Source organism: Eulemur rufifrons, chromosome 2, assembly GCF_041146395.1.
Source record: "Eulemur rufifrons isolate Redbay chromosome 2, OSU_ERuf_1, whole genome shotgun sequence".
In the NCBI taxonomy this organism is placed as follows: domain Eukaryota; kingdom Metazoa; phylum Chordata; class Mammalia; order Primates; family Lemuridae; genus Eulemur; species Eulemur rufifrons.
The window spans coordinates 82,069,399-82,084,540 of NC_090984.1; positions in this window are offsets into that span (position 1 = coordinate 82,069,399).

The following is a 15,142-nucleotide window of genomic DNA, read 5'->3' on the forward strand; positions in this document are numbered from 1 at the left end:
CTTTGTGTGAGAATTAATGAGGAGAGTTATTTGGAAAATTTTGAAAAGAGAGATGAAGAGATCCTGACCAAGAAAAGGAAGTGAAAATTGTGCTAAGCACAAGGTTTCAGCAGATATTTGTGATGCAACATGCACAAGGGACAGTCTCCTTGTCATCTTGTCTCAGGGCCTTTGTTATGCAAACCCCCAGTGGAGACCACATTTTGGCTTGTCCTTTCTACATGATTGATTAATTGCTGGCATTAACCATACAAAATGTATAGGCTCCTATACAAATATTGGTTTTTAGAATTTTCTTTCATTAAGAGGGTAAACCTCAGAAAGCACAAACCCCAGGCTCTCAAATGCCAAATACTTTAACTTCTCGGGCTATTTAATTATCCATCTTTAAAGCTCCAACTAGTAAGGTGCTTAGACACTAAAGGGTAGCATTTACTAGCTTAAAAGTTACAGAGAGAAAATAGCTTCCCTTTCGCTTACTATTTTCAAGGATAGAGTCTGGAGGTCTGGATGATATACTGAAAGCTGATCCTACAAATAAGTGCAGGGATTTTCTTTTTGTATTTTTTGTTGTCTTAGAAGGATTACAGTTCATTAAAGCATAGTTTTGCATAGCATAACCTACCTCTGATTTTCAAATTCAATGTTTCTAGTTTATTGATTTATTAGGAAAATATTTGCTAAGCACTTACTATGAGTCCAGCATTGTGCTGGGCACTTGGGATACATCAGTGAACCAAACTGACTATAGAGTAACCACACACATTGTTTCCCCAATACCCTGTTTTTTAGGAACTGCTTCCTTCTCTTTATTTCCCTCTTACTGCCTTATACTTAAGTATAATTCCAAATGCTTATTGTGGGAGTTGTCATTTTACAACCTGACCTAGGTTTTACAACCATGACTATAGAACACTCGTATGGTCACGTCCAGATGAAAGAAGGATCTGAGGTATTGGCCAACTTGGAACGTCAGCTAAGCAATCATTGAGCACACACTGTATATAAGGTACTGTGCTCACCAGTAATGTACAAAAAATAGAGGCCATAATGGTGTGAAAAATGGTCTCTGCCTTACCAAGAACCTTTAAGCTAGGTCAAGGCACCACATTCACATGAAGATACAAGACAGACAAGTAGCCCAAACCTTAAGTGATATCTGAGGTCACAGGAAGGAAAGAGCATCTTGTATTTGTCTAGAAGCGAAATGGTAACAGATGTTTCTCTTTCTTCCGGGAAGTTCTGTTTCCTTCTACACCCTCTTGAATGATAGTGTCTCAATCATTGAATCATAACATGTTTCCAGCTTAAGATGGAAACATGAAGTTTCACCTCATTTTAGAATCTTCATGTCTTTTATATTTTAGAACAAGATTCTGTGTGCGAACTGCAGTGACAGGCTGATGCCAGCAGGTGGAGGAATTTGCCGTTTGAATTCCCCATCACTGGCTAGCGAATAGTTCAGGATGTGACTGCAATTTTAATCACCGCTTTATGTCTCTTTCTTTGTTCCAGACATTGATGCACCAAAATACTTTCAAAAATGGCTTATAATCTGAAGAAGATAAGTAAAAACTGATTATTTTTATCACTCTAGATCCTAAAGAGATGGCATTTTCTCCCTTTTGAAATCTTAGATGTAAATAGATTGAAATCTAAAGAAATAATTTATTCTAATACAGTGCATTGGAGAAATTTTAAAAATTATTTGAAAAGCATAAGATTTTAACATTCTCATGCTATATTTAGAGAACACTCAAAGTTTGATGTACTAGTGGCTTGGGCCTCCCAGTCAACCATATGAGTTTTATAGGATTAGAATTGCAAAGTCAAGGGAGCTCGGCTGGGGTCTAGCGCAGGGTTTCAGGCCTGCCTGCCTGGGCACATCTGTGAACTGGTGAGACAGGCCTGAGTGAACTCAGTGTGCCTGGGGGAGGTGGAGTCATCTGGGAAAGACATCAGGTCATGCTCATTGCTGGGATTTAGATAGATGTGGGCATGTCTAGCAAGCTGTGGGTGGCTGTCGAGGTCTGAGGAGCTTCCTGGGTGAGAACTCGCCCTAGGGGAGAAGGATCTTGATTTTCTTGACCCAGAAAGAAGGCTTAATTGTCAGAGGGGAGCAGTAAGTCTGATTATGGCATTGTAACAGTTTCTGGATTCTGTTCCCTGGTCCAGCTACCTAGAAGCATGTGTACCATAAGCACATAGAGGGCCGTCAGCAAACACTGAAAGAATTTTCTCACTAAGCTTTATAAAAAATACTCAGACCCCAGAAACCTTGTTTAACTTTCCAGCAGGACCAGGTGAGTCATTCTCTTGTATCTACTTCTGCACAGCTTAGAGGAGGGTCTGGATGAACTGTGGTGTCTGCTAGGGCAGGGCATTGCCAGCAGGGTTGGGAGCATGTGGGGACACCTTCTGGAGACTCTCAGAAATACAGGCCATGGTATGCTGGCATGGGAGGTATGTAAGACAAGAGGGAGCAAGAACCAGTGACATTTGTGTGGGAGTTAATGGAATGTCCTCTGATTCAATGGCTCATGGGAACTGGTGAAATATGCATGACATAGATATAAAATGTGTGTGTGTGCGCGCGTGTGTGTGTGTATAAAAAGCCAGGTTCTTAAAGTTACCGAACATTTACTAAAAGAACTTTGATAAACAATGTCTTTTTTTTTTTTTTTTAATATACAGTCTCTTTGTAAACCCCCCTTTTTTTGCAGGGGGAGTAATATTTTTCCAGCAGTAAACATACAGACAGGTGTATAAATCTTAAATTTGTGTTGCAATGCATTTTTCCAAATGAATAACTCACATTCTGTAGCTCTGTGGTCCCCAACTGCCAGGCTGCAGCCTGGTACTGGGCCATGCATCCCCACCTGAGCTCTGCACCCCCAGCCCCCTGCAGTCTGTGGAAAATTGTCTTCCATGAAACTTAAGAACCAGGGGGATGCATAGCAGGAGGTTAGCGAGTGAGCGAAGCTTCATCTGTATTTATGGCTGCTCCCCGTTGCTCGCATCACCGCCTGAGCTCCACCTCCTGCCCCCCCCTACCGACCGTCTGTGTGGAAAAATTGTCTTCCATGAAACTGGTCCCTGGTGCCCAAAAGGTTGGGGACTGCTGTGGTAGCTAGACTGAGCTACAGAACCCTATGAGCAGCTCAGAGGCCCAGCCTGGGCCCCCTTCCTATCATCTTCTCTCTGAAGGGTAATTTCTACTACTGCAGATTACTTTTGCCTGTTTGAAACTTTGTATAAATGGAACTATACGGTATATCTCTATTTGTCTGACTTCAGATACTCAACATACTTCTGTAAATTTCATTTAGGTTCTTGCCAAACTGTGTATGTTTTCATCGTTGTGTAGTATTATATTATATGAATGTAGCACAATTTTATTTATCCATTCTACTGCTGTTGGACATTGGAGTCACATCCAGTTTTTGGTTACTATGGACACAGCTGCCATAAACATTGCTGTGCATGTTTTATTGCACACAAGTCCTCATATCTTTGGGGTATATAATTGCTAGATCTGACATATAAGCTTTAATGAGAATTTTTCTTCCTTATATGGGAACTGTAGTTTGGTTACAGATGTACAGTTCTTTTGAAGTAAAGGGATTGAAACAATGAAGAAAGTGAATTTGACTAGAAGGCTAGAAAGAAGAGTTGACATTACTTAGAGTAGCTGGGTACTGATAATTTTAGAATTTGTCAATGTTGATTCCTCATTAGTTATCATAAATCATAATAAATGGTAACAATGTAAACTATTGCATTGCTCATGCCAAATTTAAAAACTTGTAAGATAGTTTTCCACTGCTACCTAGAATATTTTTAGAATGCCTTGTCCTGCGAGCTAATTTTTAATATTAACTCCAGAAAGATATGTTTAGGAAAGTAAATTTTAATATTTTAAGAAATGATGTCTATCAGTGCAGATGGTTAAAAGTTGGTTGCAGCAATTACAGTTTGCAGCGTTTACCACTAGAAGCCAGGAAACATCAGTGAATCTTCTAATTTTTTATTTTTAGTTAATAAGCTGACAAATCAGTTTTAAGTGTTGACTATCATGTCTCACGAGTTTAAGCTATGAAGATCGAATGAAAGGGAACAGTGCTAAGTTTGAGTCCCAAGAGACACATGCTTTGTGATATGGTCCTTACCCAGAATGTCTGTGGCCAAAAGTATCCCTAAGGTCAAAGTTATCCTGTGGATTGTGGTCCAACCCTGCAGATCCTGCATCTAATCTACAGGAGCATCTAATCTACTTAGATTTGTTGGAAACTAACATTCATTTTTCCTAGTTTTGTAATTATAAAAATAGAATGTGTTTATTCTAGAAAAATTGGAAAGCATAGAAAAATATAAAAGATAAAAATCACATGGAATAACATCATCCTTTGTGAATATTTTGGAGTATTTTCTTTCAGTTTTTAAATTACCCATTTTTTCTTTACACAGCTAACTTGTTCAACACATATATTTTTGAGAACTTCTTATGTACTGATGGCAAAACTGAATAGAACCAGAAATTCCATAATCCCTTACAGAGTCTCTAAGACTAGAGCTTACACAACAGAATCCTGAACAACTCCAAGGTCAGCGGTAGAGGTTGGGGTGGTGGACGAGATCTCTTGGTCACTGGGTGGAAAAAGAGCTAATGTAGAAGCCCTGAGACAGCTGTCCTTAGAAAGACCTGCTTATAGGGTTGGCTCATGGCCAGCGTCTGGGAGCTTGACTTTCAGGAGTTTTCTCCCATTCTCTAATTGACAAGAATGGTTTACTCTGCCTGGACTGTTTGTACAAACAATATCGCTTATGCTGAATACTTGCTTTCCTTCTGGGAATCTGGAATTTTGGTATGTGCTAGACAGAGGGTTCCTATATGACCAGTCCCCATTAAAAACCTTAGGCACTGAATCTAATGAGCTTCCTTAGTTGACAGTACTTTGCATGTGTTGCCAGAAGTCATTGCTGGAGGAATTAAGTATGTCCTGTGTGACTCCACTGAGAGAGGACTCTGGAAGCAAAGCTTGTGCCTGGTTTCCTCTGGACTTTGTCCCATGTGCTATTTTCCTTTGCTGATTTTGCTTTGTGTCCTTTCACTGCAATAAACTGAAACTGTGAATGTAACTAATTCTGAGTCTTGTGAGTCCTTCTAGCAAATCCCCAAACATGAGGATGGTCTTGGGGGACCCCCAACACAATGACCCACTAGGAAATTATGTTACCAGATGAATCATTACCTCTATTTTCACAGTAGCTCTTTGGATAAAGCTGGGAATACAACTCTTTTAGTGGTTCTTCTTAAACGTGAGGCTTTAGGACTGTAGGTTTGGGCTGGAGAAATGATGTAATGTCCCAGGTAATTTATAGCCACAGGTGAGTCAGGGAGACTTTACCTGACTTTACCTATTCAGTCCATATCCTCCTCTGGCCTGAGCAATCCTAGTGCAGGCGGACAGTCTGGAAAAAAATGGCAACTACCAACATAGTTCAATATACCCTCAACACAAACGTAGCCAAATGTTCGTGGAAAACCAACAGCATAACAGACATGTATCCAGTAGACAGAATTGACCTACTGCAAAGGAAAAAGGGTCAATACAGGAGACAACAGAAAACTTAAAAATAAGTACAAATATGTAATAAAATTCAGACATTTTTATTTACAGAATTATCGTCACTGAAAGTGTTACATATGTTAGAAGGAATATGAGAGAAATGTGTTGCTTGGGTGCTGGTTTATTCACAGTGCGTCCTGCCTGTTTTGGTTTACTCTCCAATCCCAAATCACTTGGTCTCCATCATACGGGTGCTTCTCACTTAAGATTGACACTGGTTTATTTAAGTTAAGGAAGCTTCTTTAAAGACTTGGAAGGGAGGGTTGCAATGAAAGATACAAGATTCTCAGAAAACAGGAAATATTTTAAAATTGGAGCTCAGACATCATTGTACTCAAGGACCGTTAGACAAACACTGTCAGAGAGAATTCCTTACTGGCCGTTTGTGTCTGTGAGTCCTGTTCTGCTTTCGTGTTCCTGGAGACCACTCTTTTGGATCAGAATGGCTTTCCCCATCTCCTCTTGTCTTCAGATCCCACCCCCCCACCCGCAATCTCTAGGCTTGCCAGGAGAAAAGGGAAGTCTCTTAAAATTAAACAAGCAAAGCAACATCCACCCCCAAACCGTATCTGCACAAAATTGAAACACTCAGATTACTGCACAGAAAAACTTAGCATCACATTGTCTCTGTCGCCCCTGCTGGGCTGGGCTGGGGTTGTCCTTTTGCATTATCAGAGGTTCCATTAAAGGATTATAACAAAAAAAAAAAAAAAAAAAAAAAGAGGAAGAAGAAGAAAAAAAAGCAATTTTCTCTGACAGCAGTTTTCTACAGCGTCCTATATGCAGCAATGGGTGGAGCTTTAAAAATGACTGTCCTTCTAGTCAGCCTCCTAATTCTCTCCCTTTTGTTCTGCTACACTGGGAAAGATAATTTTTGTTCTCAGGAATGTGAGCAGAATACTGTGTGCATGGCTGGCCTCTGAAGGTCTTGCATCTCAGCCCTCCCCAATAGCAGCATCACCTCCCAGCCACAGCATACCCACTGTGTCCAGCTGTGGTGTCACCAAGAGGGACAGTCCAGATTGGGTACGAAAAGGAGGTGGGGTGTCCTCTTGGCTGCAGAGAAGTCTTCACATAGCTGCCTGGGTATTATTTTGTGCGGACCTGTGTTTCTGAGCTGCTGGGGTGACCCGAACTTCTTTTTCTCGCCTTCCTAGGTGACCATGCCTCTCTGTCCCAGAGGGCGGAGCCTTTTTATTCCAACAGGTTCACTTTGCATCTTGGCCACACTTATGTTTTGTGCCCTCTTTATGCCAACATGGCTCTAAATTTTTTTTAGGCACTGTCAAAGGGTTGACAGAATTTCTAATGCAGTTGAAACTTTTACATGTTAACAAGCTTTTATGGATTTCTTAGTGGGAAGTTGTAAGAAACTGTATTAGAGATTATCATCCTCATCAGAAATAACCCAGACACTGAAGACGGGGAGATTGGTTGAGGGAAATGGAAAAGAGATTGTGCTGAGCATGGCTCTGGGGGCGTCGGGTAAGGGGTAGCTGGGGGAGGCGTCCCACACTTTGGACACTGTATTCTTGGTGAGCATAGGCACAGAAAGGAAATGAGAGGGTACCAAAGAGACATCTTGCTGACTTGGAAATTTTGCCTGAGGTTGGCCTTGTTCTCTGTTCCCTGGGACACTAGGTGGGGAATAAGGCCCTAGAGAGGTGAGTGTCGTCATACTATCTTGGTGATCCTCTGAGCACGCCATGGCCAGTTTACAGGAAGACCAGTTCTTTATCAGAATTCTTCGGGTCCTGGGCATTAACCATTTTAATTTATTCCAGGAGATGGGAGAAGACCTATTTCCCTCTCCTCCCACGCCACTCTGATCTCAGTTAACGTTATCTTCTTTGGGTCATATATGCCAGTCTATTGAGCAGATGGAGTGGAGAAGCCTTGCACAATAGTGTGCGTTAAAGGTGTGTGTGTGTGAGTAGTGTGGTTGGTTTGTTCACATGCACATGGAACAGCTTACAGGGAACAAAGTGTGCATGGGAATGATATTGAAGAAGACATGGTCTCTGCCCCCAGAGAACTCATAGTCACATAAAGTACTGTTATGCAAAACTCAAGACCTGAAAATTCTTTAAATCTATTTTTGAGAAGCTACAAAATACACATAAAATTGGAGTTTTAATGTGTTACTCCAAATCCCAAGTAGAACAGTTTTGCATGTGAGGGAGGAAGAGAGTTGAGGAGTCCACTGGGGATGTGTGTGGCTTAGTGCTTGTCTGCTATTTGCAGAGTAGAGCAGAATGGTTAAAAGTGAAGGCCCCAGAGCTGACATGTGGGGGTTCAAATCACAGCTCTGTCACTTATCCACTGCCTGACCCTGGGAAGATACACAAACTTTATTTGCTATAGTTTCCTCATTTTTAAAATGGAGGATAATTGTAATGCCAACCCCATGAGGTTGTTGCCTAGATTAAATGAGTTGATAAACACGAGTGCTTAGAACAGTGCCTGGCACACTGTGAGCACTGAAATAACAGTAGCAGTTACTATTGTTGCCTGCCCCATGAAGTATTGGTGGGAACTGTACTCAAGAATTATAAATCTTTTAACGTTACTCAAGGCCAAAACGCTCCTCCACATCCTCACTGCAAACATAACAGCAATGCATATTTAATTATATACTGACCATTCTCCATTGCAAGGATAAACTTAAGAGCTTAAACAAGAGGAATTCCAATGAGGTCCTGCATTAGACACTTATTTTCTAACTTAATCTTCACAGCCACCTTATGGTGTAGGTATTGTTGTCTTTGGTTTATGACAAACTAAAGCTATTGAGGTGTCTAGTAAGTGGTTGTAAGGTGTCTAGTAAGGTGTCTAGTAAGCTGGTGTCTAGTAAGTGGTTGACCTGGGCCGGGAACTGGGTTTTTGTGACCCCAGAGTTCATGTTGAGACAGAGTTTTAGATCAGTAAGACTCAAAGAATGAAATTGGGTTGTTAACTGTTGTGTGTGTGTGTGTGTGTGTGTGTGTGTGTGTTTACCAGCTCTGTGGGTCTTTGTGTCATGAGAAAAAATTCCCCAGCTCAGTTTCAAGTAGCTTACAGGCAGCGATTTCTTGTGTTCATTGCTTGGAAAAGATGTATTGAATAAAATTGGCTGTGGTCCCAGTTTTTACTGAGTTGTATAAGCTCTGTTGTTTTTTGAGCTAAATCACTTGTGAGCATTTGGTATTCTGAGACATAAAGTCAATACTGAAGAGAACTTCCCCCCTCACTGTTTATTCTCTGCTGAGACTGTAAATGTCTCCTTGCTTTCTGCCGTTTCTAAAACATTTGCTTTTGTAAAAAAGAACACATCCCAGAAGTTAAAGGCACAGACTTAAGCTGCATTTGTTCATTCATTCAAACTCTATATAGATACGAAGGCACTTCAAAAGGTTCATGGAAAATGTGTATTAAGAAAAAAACTATCCATGGATTTCCATTTGTTTTTTGGCACCCAAATAAACTCATACTAACTTGTTATAACATGTCTGAATAGAATCTAGTTTGAGGCACTAAGGATAAGACACCAGTTTGAAAAGAGCTCCTATCAGAGCAACATGAATTCTGCTAAAATTGAAGCAAGAACAAACATTAAATTTATGGTGAAGCTTGGATGGAAGAATGAGGAAATCACTGATGCTTTATGAAAATTTAGGGGGATACTACCCCAAAGAAATCAGCAGTTTACAAATGGATAACTTGCTTTAAGAATGGACAAAATGATGTTGAAGAGGAAGCCTGTAGCTGCAGACCATTCACATTGATTTGCAAGGAAAAACTTAATCTTGTTTGTGCCCTAATTGAAGAGGATGGGCGATTAACAGCAGAAATAATAGCCAGCACCATAGACATCTCAATTTGTTCAGCTTAGACAATTCTGACTGAAAAATTAAAGTTGAGCAAACTTTCCGCTGGATGGGCGCCAAAACCATTGCACTCACATCAGCTGAGGACAAGAGCAGAGCTTTCAATGGCAATTTTAAACAAGTAGAATCAAGATTCTGAAGCATTTCTTTGAGGGATTCTAAAAGGCTATGGAACACGACTTTACCAGTAAGATCCTGAAGACAAATCACAATCGAAGCAATGGCTACTGAGAGGTGGAAGTGGTCCAGTCACAGCAAAAGTCAAGAGCAAAGGTCATGGCAACATTTTTTTGGAATGCTCAGGGCATTTTGCTTGTTGACTTTTTGGAGGCCCAAAGAAAAATAACATCTGCTTATTATGAGAGTGTGTTGAGAAAGTTAGCCGAATCTTTAGCAGAAAAAATGCCCAGGAAATCTTCACCAGAGGGTCCTTCTCCACCATGACAATGCTCCTGCTCATTCCTCTCATCAAACAAGGGCAATTTTGTGAGAGTTTCCATGGAATATCATTAGGCATCCACTGTACAGTCTTGATTTGGCTCCACCTGACTTGTTTTTGTTTCCTAACCTTAAGAAATCTTTAAGGAGCACCCATTTTTCTTTAGTTAATAATGTAAAAAAGACTGCATTGACATGGTTAAATTCCCAAGACCCTTAAGTCTTTAGGGATGAACTAAATGGGTGGTATCATCACTTACAAAAGTGTCTTGACCTTGATGGAGCTGATGTTGAGAAATAAAGTTTATATTTTTAATTTCTATCTTTTAATTCCATTTTCCATAAACTTTTTGAAGTTCCCTTGCATAACCTGTAACTTCACTTTGCTTAAAACCCACCAGTGGCTTCCTGCTACCCTTGGAATAAGTCCAAATACTTCATCATGGTGTGGAGGACATTGCTTATTTTGCTGCCCAACATCCATCCCCACTTTTCTTTTTTTTTTTTTTGAGACAGAGTCTCACTCTGTTGCCCAGGCTAGAGTGAGTGCCGTGGCATCAGCCTAGCTCACAGCAACCTCAAACTCCTGAGCTCAAGCGATCCTCCTGTCTCAGCCTCCCGAGTAGCTGGGACTACAGGCATGCACCACCATGCCTGGCTAATTTTTTCTATATATATTTTTAGCTGTCCATATAATTTCTTTCTATTTTTAGTAGAGATGGGGTCTCGCTCTTGCTCAGGCTGGTCTTGAACTCCTGAGCTCAAACGATCCGCCCACCTCGGCCTCCCAGAGTGCTAGGATTACAGGCGTGAGCCACCGCGCCCGGCCCATCCCCACTTTTCTTGAAATAGCATTCAGATTGGAGTGCTCAGTGGCTGGGATTCCAGCTCATGCTGTCCTGCTCTCCCTCAGCTAAGGGACTGACACAGGGCCCAAGCAAAATCAGACACTCATTCTGGAATCAGATCTTCAGCAGAGAGACAAAAAGATGAGAAAGAGCTGAGTTTTTATGCTCCCTTGCGGTGCTCTGAGAAGACCAGAGGTTCATCAGTTTCTGGTACCTCGATCCCCAGAGCTGCGCTGGTTCCCATCTTTCTAAGCTAGCCCATGTCATTCTCACACATTCCCTCTGTGCCTTTAGGTCAGCGAGAGTTAGGTTTGCTGGTGCTTGTGTAACCAGACTCCTAACTGGGGTACCCACCTGCAGGAGCCTCTGTGGTCTGGCCCTGCGGGTTCCCCATGGGGCAGGCAGAGCTCTCCTCCCTCCTCCCTCTACCCTCCTCCCTCGCACTGCACCAAAGCCTTGCTGGCTCTGCAGCTCCTTGGGCTTACCCAGCCTGTTCCTGCCTCAAGGGCTTTACCCCTGCCCTCCCCCTTGGCTTCTTCAGCCCAAATATCACCTCTTCAGAGAGGCAATTTTTGACCACAACATCATTTTCTATCTCCTTAGCCTATTGGATTTCCTGTGTAGTATTTATTACTGGTTAAAATTACCTTGATTTTAATTTGTTTATGTATTTATTTGCATTTCCCTATTAGCATATCAGCTCTATTTTATTCACTGGTATCCCTAGTAATAGTAATGTTTTAATGGTGGTTAGCACTTAATAGGTACTCATTAAATATTTATTTATTTATTTATTTTTTATTTCATCTTATGGGGGATACAGAATTTCAGGTTACATACGTTGCCCATGTACCGCCTGTCCCCCCAAGTCAAAGCTCCAGGCGTGTCCGTTCCCCAGATCATTAAATATTTATTAAATGAATGAGTGTGTTGTAGGTGGTACATTCTATGTGTAGCAAGCACAGTATCATATAACTTACTGGTTGAGAGCATGGGCCCTGGAGTTAGATTATTTGGGTTCATCCTCGCTCTAGTACTTGCCTGCTGTGTGACCTTGGGCAATTTACTTTACCTCTTTGTATTTCTGTTTCCTCACTTCTCAAATGGTAATAGTAAATATGCATAAGTAAGATGAGGATTAAGTAAAATGATTCACTAAAAACGCTTAGGACATTGCCTGGAAAACAATAAGATTCAATATATGGCAACTTATTAAGTTCAGTTATCTTTGGGTATTCATGGGAGATTGGTTCCAGAATCCTCCAGAGATATTGAAATCCATGGACGGTCAAGTCCCTGATATAAAATGACATGGTATTTGCATACAACCTGCTACCGTATACTTTAAATGATCTTTACATTACATATAACATCTAATACAATGTAGATGCTATGTAAATAGTTGTTATATCTTTAAAATTTGTATTTTTATTGTTGTATTGTTTTTTTTTAAAAATTTCGATCTGTGGTTGGTTGAATCCACCCATGTGGAGCTGGTGGATATGTATGGTGACTGAATTTCTCAACCGTAAGAAGCTCTTGTTAGAGATTGTAAGATGCACCACTGACTTACTATTAGTTCTTTTGAAGAAAACCAAAGCCAAATACAACATTAAATGTACACAACTTTTAAAAACCTAACACACAATAGCATGCATTTCTCCCCCAAATACATGCTACTTTCCTCTTTGGACTAACAAACACAGCTGGGGGCTAAAATGCCTCTCTACGAAGTATGGCTATTGGCAGTTACATGTGCTGTGATGGTAACCCCTGCATGTGATCTGGACCTTGTTAGCATCTTTGTGATGCTATAGAATAATTTAAAGAACACAGTGGGATTATGTGTGTTTTTCCATTTCCTTTTTGGCTATTTTCTTTGTATTGTTGCTGTTAATTGAATTATGAATAACTGGAAGAAAAGAGCTTTTCTGGGAGGTAGCTGGAAGCTTTTGACAGATTTGGACATCTGAATGATAGTCCTTCTTGTTCATTGGTCCCAACAACTTTTCCTAGATTTGAAAAATCTGTCATCTGTTCCTAGCATCTTGGCAATTTTATTAACATATTATCCAGTGTATGACTATTATTTCAATTGTATATCATTCAGTTTATGATTATTTTGTGCATATACAATATATTTTTTCTTTTCTATGCTGCATTATAATGGAATACTTTCAAAGACCTTTTAAGTGATAATTATGATGTGAATTTAAGTTTACCAGCTATCAATGCAAATGCAAATAACAGAAGTAACAGACTGATGAAGTGATGTCCCCCATCTTTTCAGTTTTCCAAACTCGCAGGCATCACAACTGTTCTGAGTATATGCCACCCACTTATTCCTCACATCTCGACTTTCATCCCTGAGTCCATGTTAGAATCACCTGGGGAACTTACAGAATTCCAGATTCTCAGGCTGCATCCCAGACCATTTAAATTAGTCTAGCATCAGTATTTTAAAAGTTCCCCCAGATGATTTCAGGGTACAAGGGAGGTTGAGAACCACCCCTCTACCTGTGGCTGGTGAGTTTCTTTTGAGATATGTTGTAAGATGTGTCTGGACTTGAAACTTATTAAAGCATAAAAACAAAAATAAAAAAAAAAAACGCTTGCATCTGAGAAATAAGAAAATATTGGATTATTGTTATTGTTATTATATTAGTCTAGCCCCAGGAAGATTCATGAAAAATGTCATATCAATCAGATCAATTTTGTGGGAGAACCAATGTTCCTTAGTTATTCTCTTTTTATAGTGTCTTTGAAAGTTTTTACTTGGAATGTACCCCAGTTATTATTAATTTTTTTTAGCTATTGCTAGACAACTGGCAAGATGCTTAAGGATGAAGCCTGATGCCTGAGACCTCTGAGGAAAAATAAAGCGGAAAAAAAAAAAAAGGAAACAAAAGAAAAAGCACTATGTGTAATGCATGTGAATCTACTTGTCACCAAGTGTACCCCTGCATCCTGTTCTCTCTGAGGCCTCTGATTTGGCATCCCAATTCCCCCTGAACTCAGTGTTTCATCTGACCCCTTGGGATTCTCGCTTTCTCCATCTCAAGGCATGGAGGGCAGATGCTCAGATTCTCTTAACATCAAGGAAAAGTGTCCCTTTAGCTAGGATGATGGACAGCTAACTTACGCCCAGAATATGTGTTAATGTTTGGTCTGAATTGAAATCTTAAGGGCATGGAATTTGATAGTGGCATGGAGTTTTGGCTGGACCTCAGAAGTTTTTAAGACTGATTTCTCTCTCATAAGGATATTTGTACTTTTTCTGCTGGTATACCATATCTAAGCACGTCACTCTACCTAGATAAAGTTTGCATATTCTGCAAAGCCTGTTATTTCTACCAAAATGACAACAATAAAACCAACCTCTTGAGAAGCTGCAATTAACCTTTACCTGCTCATCATGTTAAGCCTGCCCAACCAATAAGGCTGGAGACTTATTTCTTCACATCTGACAGCCACAATGCCCACCAAGCAATTAAGGGATATATTGAGATCACATGTGAAATCAGCATTACAGTAGGAACAATTAGGATCCTCATTTACTGCAGATGACTTGCTCATTATAAACTCATTAACTACTAGGTTGAAAACAGTCCAGAAACAGAGTGTAGAGTAGTTCATATTTAATACCTCCATCTTTCCTTAACAGTAGTTTGTTAAATGGCATCCGAACAATAAATCAAATTCAAGAAATCTTTCATACTGGAAGTGGGTTTAGACAAGATAAAGATGGGTCCAGCTAATTAAAGAAGAAAACACATGACTATGATACATGGGCAGGGATAACAAAGGAGCATTTAAAATGTAGAATATAAGTTGGAGAAGAGTTTTAGAAAATTGAGAAGCCTATAGCATAAAATATTTAACAATGACTTAAGCTTCCTTGAGAAAGATCAGATGAATATTTGCATGCTCTTCTGTTTATTAAGTTTTTTTATTTATTTATTTTTAATAAATTAATTAATTTTTTTGAGACAGGGTCTCTCTCTGTCTCCCAGGCTGGAGAATAATGGCACAATCCTAGCTCACTGTAACCTTGAACTCCTGGGCTTCAAGTTGCCCTCCTGCCTCAGCCTCCTGAGTTGCTGGGACTACAGGCATATGCCACCATGCCCCACTAATTTTTAAACCTTTTCATTAGAGACAGGGTCTTGCTATGTTGCTGAGACCCTGTCTGGTCTCAAACTCCTGGCCTCAAGCAATCTTCCTGCCTCAGCCTCCCAAAGTGCTAGGATTACAGGTGTGAGCTGCCAAGCCCTGCCAGGTTTTTAATATCTTATGTTTAACACCTTAATATCTGGCATGTGATAAGATTAAGAATATAATTTTGTTTCCCAAATAACCA